The sequence below is a fragment of the Manis javanica genome, chromosome 2, assembly GCF_040802235.1.
Source record: "Manis javanica isolate MJ-LG chromosome 2, MJ_LKY, whole genome shotgun sequence".
NCBI classification, from domain to species: Eukaryota; Metazoa; Chordata; class Mammalia; order Pholidota; family Manidae; genus Manis; species Manis javanica.
Window position 1 is genome coordinate 138,554,088 of NC_133157.1, and position 25,076 is coordinate 138,579,163.

The 25,076-nt window shown below is 35.9% G+C and overlaps 1 long non-coding RNA gene and 1 pseudogene across 1 annotated transcript in view; one reads left to right on the forward strand and one right to left on the reverse strand.

The window, feature by feature from the left end:
- The window catches only part of LOC140845233 (uncharacterized), a 115,582-nt gene extending 90,942 nt beyond the window's left edge, over positions 1-24,640 (reverse strand). The window contains exons 1-6 of the long non-coding RNA XR_012124021.1: positions 24,536-24,640; positions 24,035-24,197; positions 23,525-23,614; positions 18,460-18,573; positions 16,008-16,112; positions 12,931-12,984 (exon numbers count right to left, since the gene is read on the reverse strand). This is a non-coding gene — a long non-coding RNA (uncharacterized lncRNA). The remainder of the gene's footprint in view (positions 1-12,930; positions 12,985-16,007; positions 16,113-18,459; positions 18,574-23,524; positions 23,615-24,034; positions 24,198-24,535) is intronic.
- On the forward strand, positions 20,405-20,771 carry LOC108405200 (small ribosomal subunit protein eS25-like; annotated as a pseudogene).
- Positions 24,641-25,076: the final 436 nt, after the last annotated feature.

Genomic DNA, 25,076 nt, shown 5'->3' on the forward strand with positions numbered 1-25,076 from the left:
TGCCTTTAACCACTCACTCAACCCTTTTAGGCAGCTAGGAAAAACAGGATTTAATGACTGCAGCTAGTATTTTCAGCAAAGGAAACTAAATTAATTCCTCTCTCACATGACCTATGGTTCCTCTTTGCATTGTTTTCCCTCCTTCTAATGCCACTGCTAACGTTCCTAAGAAAATGTACCCCGGAAAGAAAAAGAGATGACAGAGGGTTAAGAAGATGGCTTTACAGCCAGACAGATCTCACTGACATTCCAATCTTATTGCTCACTAACTGAGGAATATCTCCAGTCTTGGTTTCCTCATCTACAAAATAAAAATAATAATAGAATCCACTAGATGATCATGAAGATTAAATAAGACAAAGCATGAAAATCACTCATTAAATTGTAACAGTTATTATTCTCAGTCTCAAAGACAGGTTAGCTTGATGGTTACGAGCATGAGCCATCCCACCTGAATTTGAACTCTGCCACTTCCTAGCTATTTTGCAAATTAATTAACCTCTTGTGGCCTAATGCCCATTGCATGGTGTTCCTGGGTGATTAAATGCATAATTTAAAGCAATCAGAACAGTGCCAGACACAGAATAACCTCTTAGTAATCATCAGTTGCTATCATTACAATTAACTACAAACATCCAGAAAAGAGTCCTTACACATCAAATTTTGAGATTTAAAAGGTGACAAATGGTATGAATGAGCAATTGATAAAAATATTAAACAATGCTCAGCTTCAGTCATTATGAACAGAATACAAATTTAAAACATGACTTCATTTTTCACCTTTTTGTAACAATAGAAAGATAACATCAAATGCAAATGAAAGAATGGAAAAACACACTGATAATATACAGTTGATGGGAATATAAATTTGCACATTTTTGAAAGACGACTTACTTCATATATCAAAAGTGTAAAAAGTTTATTCTTTGACTCTGCCATTCCATCTTCAGAACTATATCCAACAGAAATATTCATCAAAGTGGGCAAACATATGTGAAAGACACTGGAAACACCCATATGCACATCAATAACATACTAGTTAAATAAACCACTTTACATCAACACAGATGTAAAGAATACTGAAGACCTACACATAAAAAAATGAAAACATACTCATTATATATAAGAAAGTTATAGGAAAGTATTTATAATATGATGCCTCTTCTATTCCTAAATATGAAGCAAAATCACACATCTACTTACATACTTATCTCTATGTACATAGAAAAAACTGCAAGAAAAGTGACTAACTTGGCAAATATGGTGTCTACACTATTTACATTTCTGCAATATGTCTGTACTTTTCATTTTTGATTTGTTGTTGTTTACTTAAAGACAGCAAAAGAACAAAGAATGGTGAAAAGCAGATTCTGAAGCCAATAACTTGGATTTGCACATTTACCACCTGCCAGCAACATGCCCTCTCTGCCTCAGTATCCCCATTTGTAAACTGAGAAAACCAATACTAATACTGACACTAATTTATTAACAATAACAACAATAACTGCCACATTGCACAGCTGTGGTGAGCATTAAGTAGTTAACAAATGGAAAACCTGAGGACAACACGTGGCCCAGAGTGAGCGATATATGAGAACTTCCCACTATTATTGAAAGACACTAGGTCAGCCAAGCTATCCCTCAGAAGCCCATTTAAATGCTAAGATGAACAACAAAATGATCTATAGACAATTATTATAATAAATACAGTTCACCCTTGAAGAACAAAGGTTTGAACTGCTCATGTCTACTTATACACCGATTTTTTTCAATAAATATATTGGAAAATTAGTTGAATATTTGTGACAATTTGAAAAAGTATTTTTTTCCTCTAGCTTACTTTGTTGTGAGAATACAGCATATAATACATGTAACATACAAAATATGTATAAACCTACTGTTTACATTATCAGAAAGTCTTCAGGTCAACAGAAGGGTACTACAACTTAAGTTTTTAAGTTTAAGACAGTCACAAGTTACCTGCTGATTTTGCACCTGGGTGGGGAACTGGGACCCCTACCCCCACACTGTTCCCGGATCAACTGCACACTGGTTGTGGGTAACCAATTAACAGTATTTTATTTCTGTGCTACAAATTCCTGATAGCCAAAAGACCAAGGATTTAGAGTTTAGCTCGGCTTCCGTCTTACCCTTAACTCCCTCACCTGTTTAACAGAAGAAGTTGACTTAGACAATCACTAAAATTCTCATATCCTAATTGGTAACTTAACTGTTTGAAGTAATTATAGATCATTACAGTTGCCTCAGAATTATACAGCTAGCCAGTCTCTTGGAACACACTGTAACAAAAAGGGACTTCCTCTATCTGAACATCATAAAACTGCATTTCCTTACAAGCATTCTGGACCTCATACATTTCCACCCCCACAATCCCACTCCCCATGCCATAAATAGAAATTAGTGATATTTTACTCTATGTTCACCAAGACTTCATAGCTTTACAACTACATGGAGAACAGGAAACTTTTCCCACCTGCTAAAAAGCTCTCAAATATACTCCACAGTGAAAATTCCTTGCACACACTGTAAAAAGCAAACAAAGAAAAAGTGCACAAAACACTTACACGGAATGCTGCAAGAATGATCTTGTCACTTTCTCTTTGACAGATTCTTGAAGGAGATCAGACAGAACTGCAATGATATTATAGCGCCGCAGGTGTTCACACATCTGAGGACTGAATGCCAAAAGCCATATTGAAAAAATTACAGTCATTGCCTGTCCTGCTTTCTTCTCTCACTCAGCAGGCAGAGATAAATCAGAGACCACTAGCTAGAGATACGCTCAGCTATTAGCCTCTCAACCCTACACTGAATCACATTTCCCATTTCCCCACCATTCTCCCCTCTCTTACTCAGGAGAGAGACTTCTTCCTACCCAAGACCCACAGCCCCAGCAAGGCCTGTATCCCATTCGTTCTGCACAACGTCCATAGAGCCAAGCCCTTCCTACATCTTCAGCCTCTTTTTGGTTGGTTTCCTCTCCTCAGCCTCTAAATATGCTTAAGTCCTTTCCCACCATAAGACTATACCTAAGCCTTTTACCAATCTCTGCATCTTTCTTCTTCCCAACACATGAAGGTTTCTTCAAAGAATCATCGCCATTAATATGGCAAATATGGGATCAACAGTGACCTGAAATTGCCAGTTTCAACAGTTTCTTTCACCTGAGAATCAGACCTCCATCTCCAACTACTTACTGGAAAGCCCTTTTCCCATTCTGCTCTCCATCTGAACTCCCCCCCCACCCCCCCCGCATGAAAGAAAGGCAGCAGGATAGCGTGATGGTTAAGGCTCTGGAATCATCTTGCCATGCTTAGCCATATACCAGCTATGTGACCTTGAATGAGCTTCCTACCTATAAAATGGGGATAACAGGACAAATCCCATGGGGTAGGGGTATAATTACATTAGTCAATATAGGAACATTCTCAGTGAAATAGTTTTTGTGCTGAGAAGAAACTGATTTCAAGGTACATGTCACATAATACTCAACAAATGTTTGCTGCTGCATCTACTATTGTGTTCTGATTTCTCCAGATGAAATTAATCACTGCCATGGTGCCACATATAAATCAGCCATTCTTGTTCTGTGTATGTATCTATCAGTCACTCCCACTAGACCAGAGAGCAAAAGAGAAGTTTGTTTTTTTATCTCAGCTCTTAAGCACAGTCCCTGGTTAATAACAGCACTTTAAAAATGTTTGTTTGCCAAATGAACAATTAAATATTCATTCCACTTGGTTTTTGGTTTCAGAAGAAAAAAAGGAGAACCTAAAGCTTTAAGAAGTGTTTTGTCCAAGTGAAGTCATTTTTGTTTCCTGCCTAGGAAAATAACATTTTTAAAAAATGACAAATACAGAAGCCCCCAAATTCCATGTTATCATTTCCTCTAAGCCGCTTTCCTTGATTTATAAAGAAAATGTACTATTATCCTCCATACTGTTCAATGCAAACACCAAGCTTGGGCTTCTCTTGCGATATGTATTTTTCATTTTGCTAGAATGTTCTATACTCTTAGCAGACACTATGACATTTGAAAAGTATTCTTGAAATGGCTGTAATTACTAATATAAAAATCCTGAAATCTCACAAAATATCAAAGACAAACTGAACAAGAAAAGAAAGGCAGATAAGTATCTGTTCTATCTTAGAGGGCATTATCAAGAACTACCAAACCTGATGAGGTAATACTTGAGGTGATCAAAAAATTGCTCCTTCCAAACAGAAATGTCACAAGAAAGAAATCAAAGAACATCTCTGTGCCTTCCCTTAGGACTGTAACAGAGCCTCGCCTTTCCCAGGTGACCTCTCCCTGGGCCTCCCTTACCTCTATGCTCAGAACTTCCAAGGAGGGTGCCTGTGTGATTAGGTATATGTACAAACTAGAAGTATGATTTGAGAAGTACTATGGAAGCTTGTCAATATTTGTGCCCATGATTTTTATGACCTGAGTTTTACATAAGATGCTTTGTACATATTTATGATAAACTATCCACTTCACATAGAACAGCATAAAAGAAAAAGTCATCCTTATCGCCTTCTTAGTACCACTGCTAAGATATAATCAGTATTAGTGGATTTCCATGTTACACTGCAGAAATTTTCTATGTGTATAATATGTACTTTTTTTAATATAATAAGGTTATACTATAACTTGCATTTGTAATTTTTTTTCATTTAATAAATCTTATAGAGATTCACTGCATTTTTAACAACTTAACTTATATAAATATTTAGATCCATGGTGCTTTCAACTTTAAAGAAGTATTCCTTAATTCAACAACATTTGTTGAGTTGGTTATATTATCTGATATGTGAAAGGAACTCCACTTTATTTTTAAATATACTGTACTTAGAATCCAACCAAAGGTGAGGGAGCCCATTTGTCTTTGCAGGTCTAGCAAACTGCTTGGCAGCTACAACCTCAGATGGCCTGCCCTGTGAGAAACTCATCAGGGATGTTAGGCCTGCATTGTTCTTGGTTCTTAACTATTCCCCAAAAAGGCCCTACAAATCTTTACTCAATATTCATGCAACAAATATTTATCAAGTGTCTACTATGTGCCAGACTTCTTACCCTGGGCACACAACCATGAACCAAACAGACCTCAGTCCCTTGCCTCAGGGAGCTTATAGTCTAATGGAGGAAGAGGAAAAGCATACACACAGAAGGCAGGGAAACTATAGAGCATATTGGAATCTGACAAGTTCAATGCATCAAAAATAATGTAAGAAAGGGAAACAGGAAATGCACAGAAGGAGACATGGGTGCTTCTTCAAACAGGATCTTTAAGGAGGGCCTTACTGCTGAAGACACAACTGACAGAACCCCAAAGGAAGATAAAAAAGCAAGCAATGCAGCAATTTAGGGGCGAAGTGTTTGTGCTGCAGTATGGCAGATCCAATTGGATGGATGAGGTCATCTCAAAATACATATTAAGGTGTCATGCACTACAGATACTACCCTCCTTTCCACAGCTGCTCTTTGCCATGTGACTCTCCCTCTTAATATTATCCAGTGACTTCCCATTGCCAAGAAAATCTTCTAAATCCTAAATGACCTCAAAAGCCCTGCACACTCCGGACCGGCCTGCTTCACAGCCCTCTCTCTGCAACTGCAACTCCTCCACCACTACAGGTTTTCCCACCTCTGGCCCTGTTTCTCCACACACACCTCTCAGAACCCAAGACGCAGGCCTCATCCCTCCACTTCCTCAAGAAAGCCTAGCAAACCTGGCCCCAGATGACATCCCCTCAGTATACACTCTCAAGGGACCTATGCTTCTCTTACAAGCATTGCCACAAGTGTATTAAAAAAATCCAAGTGTGTAGTCCCTTGTCTCATGCTGACCACCTGAGATACAATGCAGCCCTAGGAAGACAGGAGTCGTGCCCATGTTGTTCAGTGTTGTGCTTACAGCGCCATGCACTATACCTAGGAGGCCCTCAATAAATATTTCTGGAGTGAATGAGCAAACAAAAGAAATATAAACAAACTTCAAATCTTACACCAATTCCAAATAAATGGGTCTCTAATATAGTTCAATAATTAAGGTGGACCAAAATTTTATCCTGATAATCATCAATACTACAGAAATATATAAAACTTGGTACTATTTATTATCCTGTTTCTTTTTGGTATCTATTCTATGTAATTGCCTAATTTTTTTTAAGTCATCTCAGTTTGAGAACTAATATAAATTGCTAATCAATTTTGGCTGCACCTTATGTCATCCTATTTTACTAGAAAATATTTATGATAATAGAGCTCTCTTAGTCACAAAATATTGTTAAACTGTTAAAGTAATTTATCAAGAAACAAAAAACTACCTGTATTTAGACTGACAACAAAATACATACACACAAAAAAAGATGTTTTAGATACCCATTATACTATCTCCTGAATACTATTTGTTTAATGTCATTCAACTACAGTTTTTCTTTGATGTAGTTTTTCGCTTTTTTCAGTAATCAAAATGGATCTTTTAACCCCCACAACCAAAAAACTGTTCGAAAAGAAAAAAAGAACTTCTTTTAACACAATTTATTAATGCATATGATGTTTTTCAAAGCACTTTCAAACCAAAAATTGGAATTAAAAGGAAAATATTATGATACCCATCTTTTCAGATGAGGTACCCAAGATTTTAAAATGTGATATAACTTGTTGAGATTACAATAATGAGTTAATCTTGAATCTGCATCAGGAGCCTACTGCCTTCATGCCTGAGGGAGAGTTCTTTGTGCCACGTCAGACATCCTGGGCTGAGAATTGGCCACAACATGCACTCTCATTGCAGCAAACCTCAGTAATAGAGAAAAACTGTTTTATATCTACTTCTCAACATGTTTAAGAGAATATCATTTGGACAGACTATCCAATGTTGCTAAAAATGCAAATTCTTCTGTATAATGATGGAATAATCACATCATAAGGAAAAGAGTAACTAATAGAATTTACCTTTCTGCTGAATATGGTCTCAGAGACCCACATTCTTCAGAATTACAAAGTAATTCAAGAATTGAGGAATTATAAAGTAAGCAGGCAATACAAATAAACAAAACCTTCAGTGATATTGTACTAAAGTAAAAGTAATGATATAAAAATGCTCATAGACAAATTTTCAATGTTTCTCTCCCTAGTGCTGAGACTTAAGTACAAACTGAATGAGAAACAGTGAAAAACAATATTCACCTAAGTTTTGGAATTGCGGACACTTGAAAAAAAGCACTGTAGTAAAAAGTACCTGAGCCTAGACAGTGAAAATGCACAGCCCGTGGTGTCAGTGAAGCACCAAGTTAGAACTTTTCGATCACATAATTGACTAAAATAAATTCCAGAAGCCAGTTTTACATGAAATAAGAAGATTGCTGATTAACAGTCCCAAAAGTATTTAATGTTTCATGACTATTAAATGAATCTTTTCTCATAGAAAAAGTGAGCATGCACACATGTAAGTATGGTTTCTGCTTCTATCACAGACATTCACTTTTAAAAGTAACACAGGACAATCAGTATCAGTATCAGTAGGGCATTGAAACAACTGGAATTTTGTACTTTGTTGATGGATACATGAATTGGTTTAGAAAACCAATTGGCAATATCAATTAAAACTAAATTTGCATATGCCTTATAACCTAGCAATTCCATTTTAGAATTAACTGTCAAAGACATGTTATTATCATAACAACCAAAAACTAGAAGTAACCCAAATATCCGTTATCAAGGGAATAGATAAGATTCATTCAACAGATCACTACACAGCAATAAAAAGAAGGAAATACTGCTAAATGCAACATGAATGAATCTCATTGACACAATATTGTGCCAAAGAATTCAGACATCTAAGAGTTCATACTACATATAATTCCATTGTAATAGAGCTCAAGATCCGGAAAAGCTAATCTATGGTAATAGATGTCACGATAACGATAACTTTGTGGGATCCGAAATGAAGGAAGTTTTGAGTAGGAAGTTACATGACATAAATTCAATCAGCTGAACATTTAAAGTCTGTGCATTTTATGTAAGTTATGACATAAAGGTAAAAATGATTGAAGGAAGGGAAGGGACAAGGGGAAAGGTCTGCCTATCAGAAGTTTTACCAAATTATCTTTAGCAAATCGCTAAAACTCTTCCAAGTTGCTTTGTCAGCAATAAAGGAATATGATACCAGCCCTACCAAATATTTTTTTAAGTCTACTACTCAAATCTGACTCAAATCAGTTCTACAAAGCACAAAACAACTATAACATATATTATTATTATTTCATATTCAGGAACTAAAATACAATTCTTCTGAATTCTTCTGAAGTTATCTTATTAAAAGAAATCCTCTAGTCAATACTCATAAAATACCTAGATTAAATTAACTTAAAATAGTCTTAGACTTAGGTCTTACAAAAACAAGTATTTTTACTAATAATTTAGAAATTTAGAAATCTCCCTAAAGATTGCTTTCAGTATAATTAGCTTAGTCATATAATTCAATTACATGACCACTAGGACTCCTTATTACAGGGAAAAATTATTGTGAACTTGAGGAAATATTATTCGCTTTATAAATTACTGCTTTATATACAACTTCTAGGAACCTATCTAATGCATATTTTATATGACCTATTGTTACAAGAGCTATACTTTGAAAATGGTATGTAAAAAAAGTTGCATACTGAAATACTTTACCATGTAATTTTCTTTTGCATTGCCAGAACACAACTCCAGGCGATCCTTCCAAAACTCTGATTAGAAGAACAAAACTCACAGGTTCTTCTCTTTACTTCTTTTCTTAAGGTTCATTCTGTGTGCATATTTCAATGACCTCCAATGTTTAAAATGTGTTAATATTGCAATAAGAAGATAAAAGGTAATTGAACAATAAATACCATCCAAGAATTGCTTTAGATAAAGAACAATGCACTTGAAAACTGCACAGACATGTAATTGATTGTGAATTACTTTGGGTCCTCAGACTTTACAACTCACCAGCTAGAGCAGACTACATACAATTAAAGAACAGGCCTGAACTATCTGACTTACTGACACAGCCCATTCATTTCTGTTACCTGGCTGCACTTTTGATGAATTTATCAACAAAATAGTAAAGAAAAAAATCATTAAAGTACTCTACCTATTCTGGAAGATTGAAAAGTATCATATTAGCATAGCATTAAATTAAAAACAAAGCCAAACCAATAGAACAAACCCCATATTAACAAGGATATTAAAACTGCCACAGACCATTTAAGAAATTCAGCTAAAAGCCAAAAAAGCTGAATATTTTCTCTAGTTCTAAAGTGCTGTTAATTTTTTTCAGTCTTTTTATCTATTTTTTTATTTAACTTTATGTGGTACATATACACAATGGAATACTATTCAGCCGTAAGAAAGAAACAAATCCTACCATTTGCAACAACATGGATGGAGCTAGAGGGTATTATGCTCAGTGAAATAAGGCAGGCAGAGAAAGACAAGTACCAAATGATTTCCCTCATTTGTGGAGTATAACGACGAAGCAAAACTGAAGGAACAAAACAGCAGCAGACTCACAGACTCCAAGAGGAGACTAGTGGTTACCAAAAGGGAGGGGTGTGGGAGGGTGGGTGGGGAGTGAGAGAGAAGGGGATTGAGAGGTATTATGATTAGTACACATGGTGTCGGCGGGGTCATGGGGAAGACAGTGCAGCACAGAGAAGACAAGTAGTGACTCTGTGGCATCTTACTGCACTGATGGACAGTGACCTCAATGGGGCATGGGGGGGACTTGGTAATATGGGTGAATGTAGTAACCACATTTTCATGTGCAACCTTCATAAGAGTGGATGTATCTTGACAACATTAAGCTAAGTGAAAGAAGCCAGTCACAGATGACCACTTATTATATATTTTTTAAAATTCATTTGCATGAAATGGGTGGAAGAAACAGAAGGTAGATTAGCAGTTGCCAGAGGTTGGGAGCAGAGAGCAGGAATGAGGAATGACTGTTAATGTGTACAGGGTTTCTTTTTGAAGTGCTGAAAATGTTATAAAGTTAGATCATGGCAATGGCTGTACAACTCTGTAAAAACAGTAACACCCACTAAGCTGCAAATGGATGGATTTTATGGTATGTGAAATATATTTCAATAAAACCAGAAAGAAAAAACTAAATAAAATTGAAAGTTTTCTTCCTCACTCGAACATTCCATCATCATGGAAGTTCTAATGGGCAGAACTGCTCCAAAACAATAAAAGGCAGAATAAAATAAGCAATCAGGAGAAACTGGCAATCAAGTTTGTAACTACCAGTGAAACAATGTCCATCAGCAGTACCTAATGCAACCTGAATCTACAACAGAAATGGCAGAGAACAGGACACATTCAAATGGGGGAGCTAGGAGATACCCTGCTCCCCTACACACATGTGTAAGTGAAGCTGGACAGAGTAAAAAGAAACCAAAGAGAAACAAACCAATCCAAAATTCCTAGATTCTTTCCAAATCCTCCAAAGCTTGTGAGAGATCACAGTATCCTTCTTTGCTGCAGGGCACCAGCATGATGATTATCATCTGAGGCTGTGTGGCTTCCTCAAAAGAACGGAAGATTGGTCATTCACATTCAAGAGCCAGTAAAGGACCGGACAGTTTACGGTAAAGATATATGATTTGATACCATTTATTTTTACATTCAGGCAGAGACAGTACAATGCATTTTAAGGAAGCTCCATTTATGTAATATCATCTAAAAATAAATGTTTGTATGATCCACTCACAACTTACGATGTTTCTGTGGCATTTTAAAAGTTAAGACTCTTAGATCCTGCTAATTTCACATTTTGCATTGTAAAATTTTATCTATCTGTTTTATACTGACATCAGGTGGCAATATCACTTTGCAGACTGCTTTTCTATGCTCTCTTAAGCCTAGAGGTATTTTAAGATACAGTATTAATATGTTTAAGTCTGAGCAGGCTGTGGCACGTGATGAATGCCTGAAGAGCCAATTCCAGTTCAGCTGCCTCCAAAGGCAAACTGCCTCTGTGGAGTTTTTGCTACTCAGGAGCCAACGTTGGGCAAGCTGGTGTGACTTTCTGTACCACCTCACTGACCGTACCCAGGAAATGGTGCTTACAGTAAGACCTGTGTCACAGAGGCAGTGTGAACATGTCAAGATATTAAATGTAAAATGAGTAAAACAGTATAGAGCATGTAGTAAGGGCCCAGTAAATATTAATTACCAATTTAGATTCTCTTAGCACAATACAACTATCAAAAGAAGAGCTAATGACACCCTGCTCTCAACCTGTTTGAATCTGCTTTCCAAGTTGACAGCCATCTGGAAAAGTAAGAACCTTCAGGAAGAGGCGGTATGTTCGGGTTTGAAGGGCACTGAGAGAGGAAAGTGGGATTCAAGGTACTCTTTTCCTTACAATTACCCTCATCCTAATTCTATTTGGGATGTATGTGTATGAGTCAACCAGATAAACCACTTTGACTAAGGCACTGCCTGTTCAATTCATCAGTTTTGTTTTTCCAATATGCTTGGCAGGAAAGAGTAAAAATAAGGATGTCATGTCACCAGAAGTTACAACTCATTATATATATGCTTTAATAACTTAAAAACCCTTTACAAGCACTCAGATATGTTTATAAGACAACATAAGATTTTGAAAACACCTTTTAAAAAATATACCAGTAAGTCTAATACACAAATAAAACAATTTTTCAAAATTCGAACTGGTAGAAACTCAAATTATATGAAATAATGATTCCCAATTTAAACATCTGTTATGGCTGAATATCTAGACTTCTAATCCTCCACCTTCTTCCCCCACCTTGACCCCCAAATTACTTACCTAGTTCTATACTTTGTTCTGATTTCATTTCACAAGGCTAGTAGCCATTATCTGCAAACTATTTGCCAAATTATTCAACCTACTTTGAAAAGCCCTGCTCTTGGCTTTGAAAATGGGTTTTGCTGCCATCTACAGTCTCAGAGCATACATACAGGCATATTCCATGCAGATTATGGAAGTATCGGGAATTAATACGGACATTAAATAGCTTCTACAGAGCTTCTTTTGGTCTATTACAGACAGGTTGCAGACATTACCTTCTAAAAATGCTTTCCAGTTTCCCAGAGGTATTTCCAACAAATGAAGCTAGATGTATGTCACCTACATTTCTAGCTTTTTCTCCTCATATCTTTTTTCTCAACTGGCTCCAGTCACACCCTGTCCAATCCTTACTTGTCCAAACTTATTGCCTGCTCTTGAGATATGCTGAGTACAACAAAGATAAAACATTCCCAAATGGGAAGATAACTCTAACTAAGAAAGGAACTTGGGAAAATATGATTAGTTTTAACCTTCAAACCTTTAAACCTTTTGGCTCTAAAAAAATTGTGGGAGATACTGGCCCAACAGAGGTGATTAGGGGGTTCTGGCCACCTTGTAGCTCTACATAAAGCCTTGAGCAACATAGTACAAGTAACAAGTTTTAGTGTCATCAGATAACTGAACCGTTTTCTGGAACTGCAACACTGCTTGCTGCAGTGTTCACTATCTGTTAGATACTAGACAGTTTATCATACAACTGAAATGTGAAAAGAGTAACTTCATGATTATTCGCTCCAGTTGTGCATCTGAATTCAGACTCTTGCTTTGATTCTCAGGTCTGAGATAAAGTGACCTGAACAGAAGAGCAACAGGGAAGAGCAAGTCTTGTGTCTACCATAGAAAAAGTGACCAGTACAGACCATAAATATTTATATATAGCTTTTACAATACCATTAACCTAACTAGAAGTGATATTAAAATCCATAGATTTACACTGGGGGAACTAGTAAACATCTTTAGATTTTTAAATGACTCAAAAGAACTCATATTCATGGTGTTAGGAGGCCAGTGAATTAAGAAGGAATATACTTACATCACTTGAAGAGACTATTCCTGTTTCAACAGCGACACCGCTACCATGCAGTTTCTATTAAGAAATAAATAACTACTTATTAATTAGTTTTGTTTTTAATTTTATCCTTATTTATCAGCTTATGAAAGGGAGATAAGGAGTTTATAATTTTTTTCTAATCCTACTTAATGGAATATCATCAACTAATAAAAAGCATGGGGATGATATGAAATATTCTAAAAGGCATTACACTCTTACAGATTATAACTTAATAAATTACTTAAAATTGAACAATAAATTGAATACTGAGCTCCAGCTAAACTTCATTAGTGAAGTTATTGCAAATTTCCAAGTTTCAGGATCTACTTACTTGTTTTTCTAGTAAGATGACTGGCTTAGCTTGTCTACATTACATTCTGTGGCAAAGTTTTCAAAACAGGTGTGTAATAACGGGGAAATACTACATGGAACTTAAATTAGGTTATCCACAGCAATGCTAACAAGTTAGAATGAAAATCAAAATCTCACATGCTATGTAGGAATCACCAAAGAAATTCAAGGTAAAAAGTCAAAGGTTGAATTACAAGAGAAAAGTGGTAATGAATTTCTGCAAGGAAATTTTTATTTTGTTTTATTCAATAATCATTATCTACTGAGTGCCAGGCATGAGCCCCCATAACAACACACAATGCTACTTCCTCAAAAGTTACTATACAGTCAAAGAATAAAATACCCAAACTTTCTACTAATTTGGACTTTTGAAAGTTTATTTCTGTTAGAATCATGAATGTGATCCTTTTTATGAAGAAAACACTTGAGAGAGATCTTTCAGATTAAAGAAATATCACATGACATTTAAGCAAAGTAGCAAATAAAATCCCAAATTATCCTGTTCGATTCTTTAAACAAGTCTGTAATTTAATCCTGATAAAAGGCTATGGAAGATGCATCTGCCAACAGCAAGAGAGATGGTGCAACCCCGAGCCCAGCAGAAGCAGTGACCAGACATGCGCCTGGGCACCATGAAGACACCCTGCTGCAGAACTTGCAAAGGAGGAATGCCACACCAAAACTGAACAAAGCCAAAGACTTGGTGAGAAAAGAATGCACTAGACAGTTACAGAGGGGTCTGTAAGAATGGTTATCTAATACCAGTAAGCTCAACTCTAATGAAAACTGTTTTGGACATTGAAACATTTGCTTCCACTAGCGACTAAAGAGATTTCCCCAAGTACCGGACATGGTTTCAACCAGAGCTCATCATTCCAAAAGCAAGAAATCATCTGTGATGAGCAGTCTAAGATGAAACAACCCAAAATATTAGTAGCAAACTATGATATACATTCTTTCCTACCAATTTTCATTTTATGGATTCAGTTACAACAGAGCCTCATTACCACTAAACCATAAAGCTAACACTTAAAGCAGAAGGAAAAACTAATTTCAAAAAAGAAAAAAAGGGTGGTGGAGGGGCCTGGAGTTACCGATTTAACTAAGCATTTTGATCCCAAATAATACACACTTACAAATTTAAAATCTCATCTTCACACACCTATTTTTCTTGTTTGAAATACCTTGTTTTTGAAATACCTTGTTTTTGAAATAACCTCACAAACTCAGTAAAATCTGCACATTTGTGGGTCTTGCAAAAATACTGTTAAAAACTAAGCCAAAAGGTGTTAAAATTTATGCTGTCGACTAAAGAATACTTGATTTTGTTCAAATACTCCAAAACATCCCCATCAAACGTTAAAGGCAATTAGGCTTCCCCCAAAAAGGCAGGAAATAAGACAAAAAAATAAATTCAAGCAAAATGTCATGTCTCTCTTAGACCTCAAATTAAAATCAATTAAAATAACATCACCCAAAATCTAAATTACAACTTTTGAAAAATATTTCAAATAGACATTTATGTGTAATATAACACTAACAACATAGTAACTACCAGTATTACTTCTCCTGCTCCCAATTCCTCCATGTCTCCCCATCCCCACACCAAAATCTCATTCTCTTCTACCTTTTCTTCCCCAGAATACTCCTCCCCAACTCACGTTCATTTCAGTCCTTTTTATGAGGATCATTACACCAAGTGTCCCCTTACCACCTAATAGTCAGTCACTGGAAGCCTAAAAGAAATGTTCCACCTAGCCATCATAAGTGTCCCGTCTTTCCCTGTTCTAGGAAACCATGAAGACAAAAACTGAGAACCTGTCAATTTCCCCACCATTAAATTAGCAAGCTGTTTCCCTCTATGGAGTAGACCTAGAGAGAGACCTGAAAGCACCCAGACCACCAACAAGCAGGCTTCACACTTAGCCTTAGGCCTAAATGCTCCATCCCACAGTGATGCAGTGAAATCCTGAGGAGCTGCCACTGTATGAGACAACTAACTACCTTGCAGCTGGACCCAGGAGCTCTGGGCTTACCCTGGGGCACCTACAAGCCTGCTATGGACACTTGGCCAAGACTAGGCTAAGTGGATATATTAATGATCTATAGTGTTTCTGTCAGACAGTTTGAAACCCCCTGGTGACACCTAGAACTAGTCTGTCTCCTGGTGTAACTGGTTAGACAGCTTGGCCTGGTTATATGACCAGAGGACATAAAAGATCCCACCAGAAACATTTGGAGAGCTCTCCCAAAACCAAGACTTCTCACACAGACCTTGGTGGTTCAGGGTCCTGAGGCAGACGTGGGAGCCATGCCTGTGAGTCTCTCAGTCCGAAGCCTGCCTGCACTCTCTCTCCTGCAGCACTGTTTCTTCTCCTTTCTTATAAGCCTTACATGGTAAGCCTTATGTTATGTTTTTTGGAACTGTATGAGTGCGTTCAGTTCTCCAGCTGTGCGCTCTCGGCAGCCAGCTAGAAGACAGACAGTCCCAGCCCACTGGAAAGCATGAATGGAAAGTCCCAAATGACGGAAAGAACAGAAGTTAGAGTCAAGCCAAGGAAAGAAAAAGCAGTAGTCTGGCTTACTTATGAAGTTCAAAATGTCATTATTTTATCGTAATTTTTTTGTACAATGAATTTCACATAATCACTATAAATAGCTTCAGAATGTTATATTTTTTCAAAGATACTAAAGGAAATGTTTCTCACCTGTGAACTCAGATGAGTTTCCATCCAGTTGAAATAGTAATTTAAGTCACTACCTTCCATCAATTCTTTTCCCCAAGCTGCTAACTAGGCAATAATTCTTGCTGCCTGAAAAATAAGAAATACTTTTGATTGCTATATTGATTCTAAAAATCAGTTCATATACCTTAAAAACAAGGGCTCATATCTATTTTGCTGTATGATTTTAATAGTCAACTCCTCCAAAAATAGCATCTTAGTTTTCATTTTAAAAAATAAACTTTGAAACATAGTCAAAATGTATTTTTAAATATATCCATTAAACCAAACCAAAATAAATTGTAGTTTAGGAATTTCATAACATCCACTGTATTATTCTGAGTTTCAAAAGTAAAATTCATTGTAAAACAGCCAAAATCAAAAGAATAGAAAAATTTGTTTGGGTTTTTTTTGGGGGGCGGAAGGCCCTTTTAATGAATTTGTGAATGTTAACATTGAAAAATCTTCCTTAGAGGCAGATGTTCACCAAATCACTTGGCAGAGTTCTGAACAATCCCTATGGCAAACTGCCTGTCACTGTCTCATTCATTCTAAGCCCCTTGTGAGTTCTCACACTTAAAAATCTTTATTTGGTATAAAATATATCCTGCGTATTAAATAATCATCTCTCTTGATGTAAACAAATACCCTTTTCTAATTCAATTTCTCAAGTTTGTTAAACTACAAAACTCATCATAATGTTTAATTAAACAGGCAGTATAAACAGATGTATATCAAATCATGTGCCTTAAATATCTTATAACTTTATCTCAATTATACCTCAAATCTAGAAAAAATGCATATATACACACACAAAAAAAAATAGGCAGTATAAAATACTACGTCTCCACACACAAACCCAATCTAATATTAGTACTTTTTGAAAGTCACTCTATCCAAACTACAATTATTCAGCAATACTCAATCCTAGTAGAGAACAGATGGTTGAAGTTAGCTAACCCACAATAATTTCTGTGCTGGTAGACTGACGTTTGTTCATATGCTTAGATACAGCTGAGCCTGGCGACAGAGAAATGCTTTTAAGGTCAGTCCAACAGGCATTCGAATGTCCTGGCATATTGGGAATTCTACACCATGGAAGGCTAACATCAGCGCCTTGTCTCATTCACTGAGTTGCAACAAATGGAAGTTTTCTTGTGCTTAGCTAAGGGAATTTATAGATATTTTATCTAGTTTAAACTGATCTAACTTTCACAAAGTAGATCAGGATTCCTGTAAGGAAACTGGGATTGAAAATTATAGCCACAGAAACACAGCAAAATGGAAAAGACAAAGGAACAAGAGACTTCATGTGTCTACTCCTAGCAGAGGCTCTTCATCAGCACATGGCAAACCAATGACAGACTGACCCACAAAATGTAAAAGATTAGCCAAAAATAATCGAAGTCATAAAGAAAACATGGATTTGGCTGCATAATTAGTAATGGCGAACCTTACCCTAACTGTATATTTGGTCTTTAATAATTTGGCCTTTAATAGATTTTACTATAAGACTATCAAAATAGAAAAAAAACATGTATCCAGACAGTAAAAACAAGCCTCTACAATTTGAAAGAAAAAAAAACATTACTGGTTTTTTAAAAAGTATTCCTCAGAAGATTTAATTATATGGATAACTACTGAATCACTGTGCTTTTCAAACCAACATAAGGTTGTGTATCAACAATACTTCTATAAAAAGAAATTCCTTATAGTTTATTTCATGAGTCCCCCTTTTCATAAATGTTTTGTAAGATACACAGTACATGAATACACTAGTACATAAATGGATAGAGACATATATGGAGAGAGGAAGAACACACATGATCAGAGATGTTTCACTAACAGTAGTTCTTGATTTGAAAAATGTAAAGACCTCTACTGAAATGAGCAGCTTCAGGAGCACCCCAATGCAGCCCACTCCACACTGGGAATATAAAAGGCTGCACAAATATTTATTCCCTCAACCCTCCTTTCATACATTCTCCATAAGAGATTTTACAGTGTTAATTAAGGCTTCCAAAGATAGCCTTTCAGGTCAAGTTTAAAATAGCAGTTTAAGATATTAAAAAGCAATAATAATTACTTAACTAAAGTAAAAATTAAACATAGTGGTTGCTTCAAAGTAAAATTTAATTCTATAGTAAAATGCAGTTAATCCTGTCCCAGACCATCTAAAGCTGTTTGCTTATTTTACCAAAGGCTTTTAAGTTAGAGAACTAATTGGACATACCACACAACTTTAACTATCTCAGAGCAATCCTATCTCCTCTGCCTTTCCCATATCCCCACATTAATAACCACCAATAGGGAAACACCTCTTCGAAAAGTCAACAGCACAGCAATTACTCCTCTGGGAACCTGGAGGTTGCCAAATCCTAAAGGGCCCAGATGTGTTTCTTCCCTAAATCAGAAATTTGATCAATTCAAAATTTACCATATGTACAGTAAAGAAATCCTGGTGATTTAACATTGGCAGAAAGTAGGATTAGGCACTGTTCTTGCTACGTTTAGCATAGTCAAAGAAAATGCTCACACGCTGGTGATTTTCCTAAAAAAGAAAAGAAATCATATCACTAATCAGAATGCATTTTCCCAAAGAATGTATAATTGTGTGCTGCTTCTCAACCTTTCACTTTCAGTTCATTCATCAGTGTGTTTCCTTTTACCTGTGTGTATAAGATCTGTCTCTCAATTATGATTATGGGGCAGGGAGTGGCAAAGGGGGCGGAATAGATACTTTTTTAAATAAAATCACCTTTAATCACTATTATTTTAAATCAGGTGAGCCAGGATAACACAATCCAGCCCTACAAGGTATAGATAGTTACACTGCACCTCTGAATTGCCTGCCCTTCCTGACACTGCCTAACCTCCTCTAACCTGCTTCCACACAAACAAAATTGGAAGGGGGCTGTAAGACCACAGATTAGCTCAAGATGGAAGCATAAGCAGGAAGCACCTCAAACTACTTCCAAGAAGGCAAGGGAAAACAGGGAATAAGAAAAATATCAAATGTTCAAGGTTATTCCTAACATATGATTATAGAAAAATCAAGGCAAAGACAGAAAAAAGAAAGAAAGCATATCACACCAGCAAGTGGATACAGTATTTGAAAAATAATTCTTAGTTCAAATCATATAAACTCTACCTCTCACCTAAAATTTCTCTGCATATCACTCCCTGGAATCCACTCTCTGGTTCACTAAGTGTAAACAGCACTATTTGGCAAAAGCACAACATAAAGAATAGTTTTTCAGATCAACATTTACTACTTTTTAAATACACTGGTTTTAATTTTGGCCTGTGCTAAAAGATACTGTTTGAGGAATAAATTAACATCTCCTTAAGTAATGAATCATGACAGTTTAGAATAACAATTTAAATTACGATAGTGACTTTATCAAAAGATTCAAAATCATTAATTCCACTGGTGGATTATTTCCAAAGCTAAAATTGTAATCCTCGTACATGTAACCCTACGGACAGAAAGAGCAGAAACTATTTTATGTATTTTAAGACCCATCTTTCTTAACTAGTCCTTTGTGATTTCAATTCCTGCTTTAAAATTATACCTCCAAGCCATCATTATTGCTTCAGGCATGCAAATTACAACTTTAAGAGAACATGGATAAAGCCCTTTCTCTCAGAGGCAGCTAGCAATTGCTCTTGATATCCAAGTACAGAAAATATTTTAATCTTCAAAATTATGTATTAAAAACTAACACATGAGGGAAAATAAGCAATTCAGTCCAAAAGTACTCTACTCAGAAGTGTTAAAAATGAAATGACTGGATTAAAAACAGGAAAAAATGTAATTGTAATATTTTTTAAATAGTACATAGAATCAAACGATAGAGGTGTGTATAAATTTCTCAGTGTACCTAAAATTTTACCAATAAAACAGATTGTTAAAATACATTCAGTCAGTAGCTGAGGACAATGTCTACTACCAGAGTCTAAATCCCTCCACACATCCTTCATAAATACAGGTCAAGAAGCACAATTAAAACTATGTATCTGAAGATGTTCAACTTCAGATACCATTTTGATTAGCAAAAAATGAAATGCTTGACAATGCCCTCTGCTGGCAACGCTGTAGGGAAACAGGTATCTTCCCTACAGGTATCCCCCCTGTAGGGAAACAGGGGGACTGCAAAATTGAATGTTTGGCAATATCTTAACAACAGTACGTCGCTTTCTCTTACTCAGCAATTCTGTTTCTAATAATTTACCATGAAGTATGGTCCCAACAATATGAAAATACATTTGCACAAAGCTATTCTTTACTTCATTATTTCTAATTACAAGATATTTATAGCACTTTTCTCTCCCACATCTTATGAGCCTGCAATGGTAGCAGCTGTTCTCTGAGCTTCACAATGCCACCCAAGGGCAACAAGAAGAAAGATGACAGAAAGTTGGCCAAGAAAGACAAAGATCCAGTGAACAAATCTGAGGGCAAAGCCAAGGAGAAGTGGTCCAAAGGCAAAGTTTGAGACAAGTTCAATAATGTAACCTTGTTTGACAGAGCCACATATGATAATCTATATAAGGAACTTTGCAACTATAAAGCTTATAATCCTAGTGGTTGTCTCTGAGAGTGAAGATTCCTGGTTCCCTGGCCAGGGTAGTCTTTGGGAGCTCCTTAGTAGAGGATTTATGAATTAATACCAAAACAGAGCTCAAGTAATTTACACCAAAATCACCAAAGCTGAAGATGCCCCCACTGCTGATAAATATTCATGAACAGGTCTCACTAACTACACACTTTGAAAAACAAAGCTTTATTAAATCAAATATATGTGTGTGAACCAACCTCCATGTCCATTACATTGCAGGCTGATTAAGTAAACTATGGTACATCTAATAAAGGAGTACTTGTGTCTGTCAAAAAAGAATCTAGAAGCTCTCTCTGAACTGACAGGTAATTATTTCTGGCATATTTCATTAAGCAAAACAAGCAAAATGCAAGACACTATATGTAGAATGTATTTTTATATAAGAAAGAGGGAGAAATAATAAAATACATGTGTACCTGCCAGTCTCCTTTTGCAGAGAAAAAACAGGATAAACCAGAAATCTATGAAATTGGTTTCTTACAAAAGTAGGTAGGAATGTTGTGCAAGGGATGGGGTGAGTATTTGGTGACATTTTTCTGAGTATGCCTTTCTGTATAGTTTTGACCTCTGGAAGCATGTTACATAATCAAAAATAATAAAATACAATCAACAAGAAGGAGAAAAAAACTAAAGTAGAATATAAACAAAAACAAGTGAATCTAGCTGTATTTCAAGAAAAATAATATAAATAAACACTCTAAGAAATCTGAACAGAATACTCTGATTACAAACCCTCAGTTTAATGACAAAGTACTACAAACAAAAAAAATACCCCACTCTAGATAAAGTGCTTGTTTTTCACAGTTATATGGATCAGCAATTCTGAAACAATTGTCTTTGTATTATAGGGAAGAACAAAGGAGTCCATATACAGAGGGTAAGAGGAGCTCACAATCTCATTGTCACAGAAGAGAGTTATAGACATGGAAAGCGAGATGAGAAGAAGCTCTGTGGCACTGAGCTGAAATGAAACTGGAGATGGTGTGAACTCATGGTTTCTAATTTATACACATGTATAAAATTGAAGATATTCCTGAACATGCGCATGTGGTGTGTATGTACACATATATGTAAAAATAAAACCAAGGTCAAGAAATGTGTTGCACTCCTAAATACTAACAAAGAACCAGCAGAAAGAGAAATCAGGAAAACAACTCCATTTACAATCGCATCAAGAAGAATAAAGTACCTAGGAATAAACCTAATGAAGGATGTGAAAGACCTTTACTCTGAAAACTTAAGACACTTATGAGAGAAAGTAAAGAAGACACCAATAAATGTAAATCTATCCTGTGCTCATGGATAGGAAGAATTATATTGTCAAAATGGCCATCCTGCCCAAAGCAATTTATAGATTCAATGCAATCCCTACCAAAATAACAACAGCATTTTTCAGTGAATTACAACAAATAGTTCTAAAATTTATATGGAACCACAAAAGACCCCAAATAGCCAAATAAATCCTGAAAAAGAAGAACAAAGCTGTGGGGATTATGCTCCCTAGCTTCAAGCTTTACTACAAAGCTATAGTAATCAAAACAAGTTGGTACGGGCACAAGAACAGACCCATAGATCGATGGAATAGAATGGAGAGCCCAGATATAAACCCACACATATATGGTCAATTAATAAATGATAAAGGAGCCATGGATATACAATGGGAAAAAGATAGCCTCTTCAACAACTGGTGTTGAAAAGACTGGACAACTATATGTAAGAGAATGAAACTGGATTATTATCTAACTCCAAACACAAAAGTAAACTCAAAATGGATCAAAGACCTGAATGTAAGTCATGAAACCATAAAATTCTTAGAAGAAAACAGGCAAAAATCTCTTGAACGTAAACATGAGCATCTTTTTACTGAACACACCTCCTGAGGCAAGGGGAACAAAATAAAAAATGAACAAGTGGGACTACATCAAACTAAAAAGTTTCTGTACAGCAAAGGACACTATCAGCAGAACAAAAGGCATCCTACAGTATGGGAAAATATGTTCATAAATAACTCATCTGATGAGGGGAAAACATCCAAAATATATAAAGAATTCATATGGCTCAACACTCAAAAAACAAATAACCAGATTAAAAAATGGGCAGAGTACCTGAACAGACACTTCTCCAAAGAAGAAATACAGACGGCCAACTGGCACATGAAAAGATGATCCACATCATAATCATCAGGGAAATGCAAATTGAAACCACAATGAGATATCACCTCACACCAGTTAGGATGGCCACTATCCAAGACAAGAAATAACAAATGCTGGTGAGAATGCGGAGAAGTGAGAACCCTCCTACACTGTTGGTAGGAATGTAAGTTGGTGCAACCATTGTGGAAAGCAGTATGGTGGTTCCTCAAAAAACTAAAAAGAGAAATACCATTTGACCCAGGAATTTCACGCCTAGGAATACGAAATTACTCAAAGAAAACAAAATCCCTAATTCAAAAAGACATATGCACCCCTATGTTTATTGCTGCACTATTTGCAATAGCCAAGAAGATATGGATGCACTGAAATCTGCTGAATGACTAAGAGAGGAGGAGTCTTATCATTTGTAAATACATCTAGATAATCTGTAAGAGCATCTGGAAAGCCTCAAGTGACTCGCCCAGCTGGTGCTCAACAAAGAATTTGGAGGTATTGTGGAAAAAATACAGATTGATTACCTAACATCCTGGAAAATGACAAAAATATCCTGTTTGTGGACGTTCCCATTCTTACCACCATTAGCAAATTACAACCTATATAATGAAGAAGAATATATTACACACTAGAAGAGAACAAGTGCTGTAAGTGAAACCTTCCATACCTGCTGTTAGTGTGCAGTGCACAAAATAATGAAGTCACCAAATGCATTAAATAAAGGTCCACATACCTGCAGTGTATCATCCAACATGGTTAGTATGTACTGAACTGTCTGTTCTTTGGAGATATGAGTCATCAGATTTATAAATGTTTTAGCACACTAGAGAAAAAATTAAATTAATGTTAATTATTGTTTTCAATTGCAAATACTACATTTTAATGGAATTTCACTAAAATCTTATTTCTCTTGCAGGATTCAGAGTCCTATTAACTAGTAGATTTCAATTATAGAAAATGTACACCTTTTATACAAATATTGTGAAGTACAGGAGGATCATACTATAATTTGCATCAGATATTTGATTTTCAGTGATAAATTTCAAAATGTTTAGTTAATACATAGACAGAACTGGCCACTGTCAACTCTTGATTGCCCATGATAGCATAAAGTTACGTAGTTAGTAAAAAATCATCATTGGTTCTGAAATTTTTTTCCTTACTGGGAAGCACAACATGAGTGCAACAAGACCGCTGAGCTTGGAATCAGAAGGCTAGAGCCCGTCTCCACAATATGACTTACCAACTATGCTCTCTGGAATTCAACAAAAACTGGTGCCAACAATATGTTCCCTCCCAAATTTCCTGGGATTGTTGTGAGAATCAGACTGAGATGTACAAGAGCTCCTTTGGCCAATCAGGACCCGTATCAGAAAATCTGATGGTCAGTGGAATTACACCTTATTCTACAAAGAATTAAATGTGGAAATTAAAAAAAAATTTTTTTAAAGCTAAGCGACTTTAAAAACATCAAACATCTTGAAACATTGATTTCCCTTCTAGTGATCTATTCTAAAATGATTTTCAGAAATGAAGGATAGGTTGAATAAATTATTATATTCAATATAGCATTTTTTCCAAAATTAACAAAGAAAACCAGAAATCACTCAAATGTCTTCCAATGAAAAAGAATTTTTAAATTATGAGGCATACCCACAATGAAACATCACAGTCATTAAAAATGTTTTCTAAAATTTTTAATGACACAGGGAGGTATTCATCATATAATACTTATACTGATCACCTGACTGCCTTCAGTTTGAAGCATTTCTTACTTCTCATCAGGATTTCTTTTCATTTCAAACCTTTGAATGAACACACAATCTTCAGCAGAAATCATCTGCCCCCTAGAAAGTAAGAATAAATTGTTTTTTTTCAGTAAGAGTTGAATGGCCACTGTGAGCAAGTAATATAAGATTTTCCAGGTCATGTCCTCAGTAGTTAACCATCAGAGTCGACATACAGGCTCTAGCATCAGATAAATAAGTTCAAAGCCTAGCTCCACCACTTATTCATCACGCAACCTCTCAGGACCTACGTTAACTTATCTCCAAAATGGAAACAATAAGCATATTGCCTTTAAGGAGTTGAAATGAGGATGATATTAAATAATTAATATAAGATGGTTAGTGCAGAGCTTGGCCCACAGCAAGTACTCAATAAAATGTCATCTCTTAGCACTATCTAAAGAGGTAGTTCCCCCTGTGAAGCCAAACAATGTATTTGGCTTTCTAATCCAGTAAGACCAAAGCCACAATATAGGCACTCTACAATCATTTCCTCCA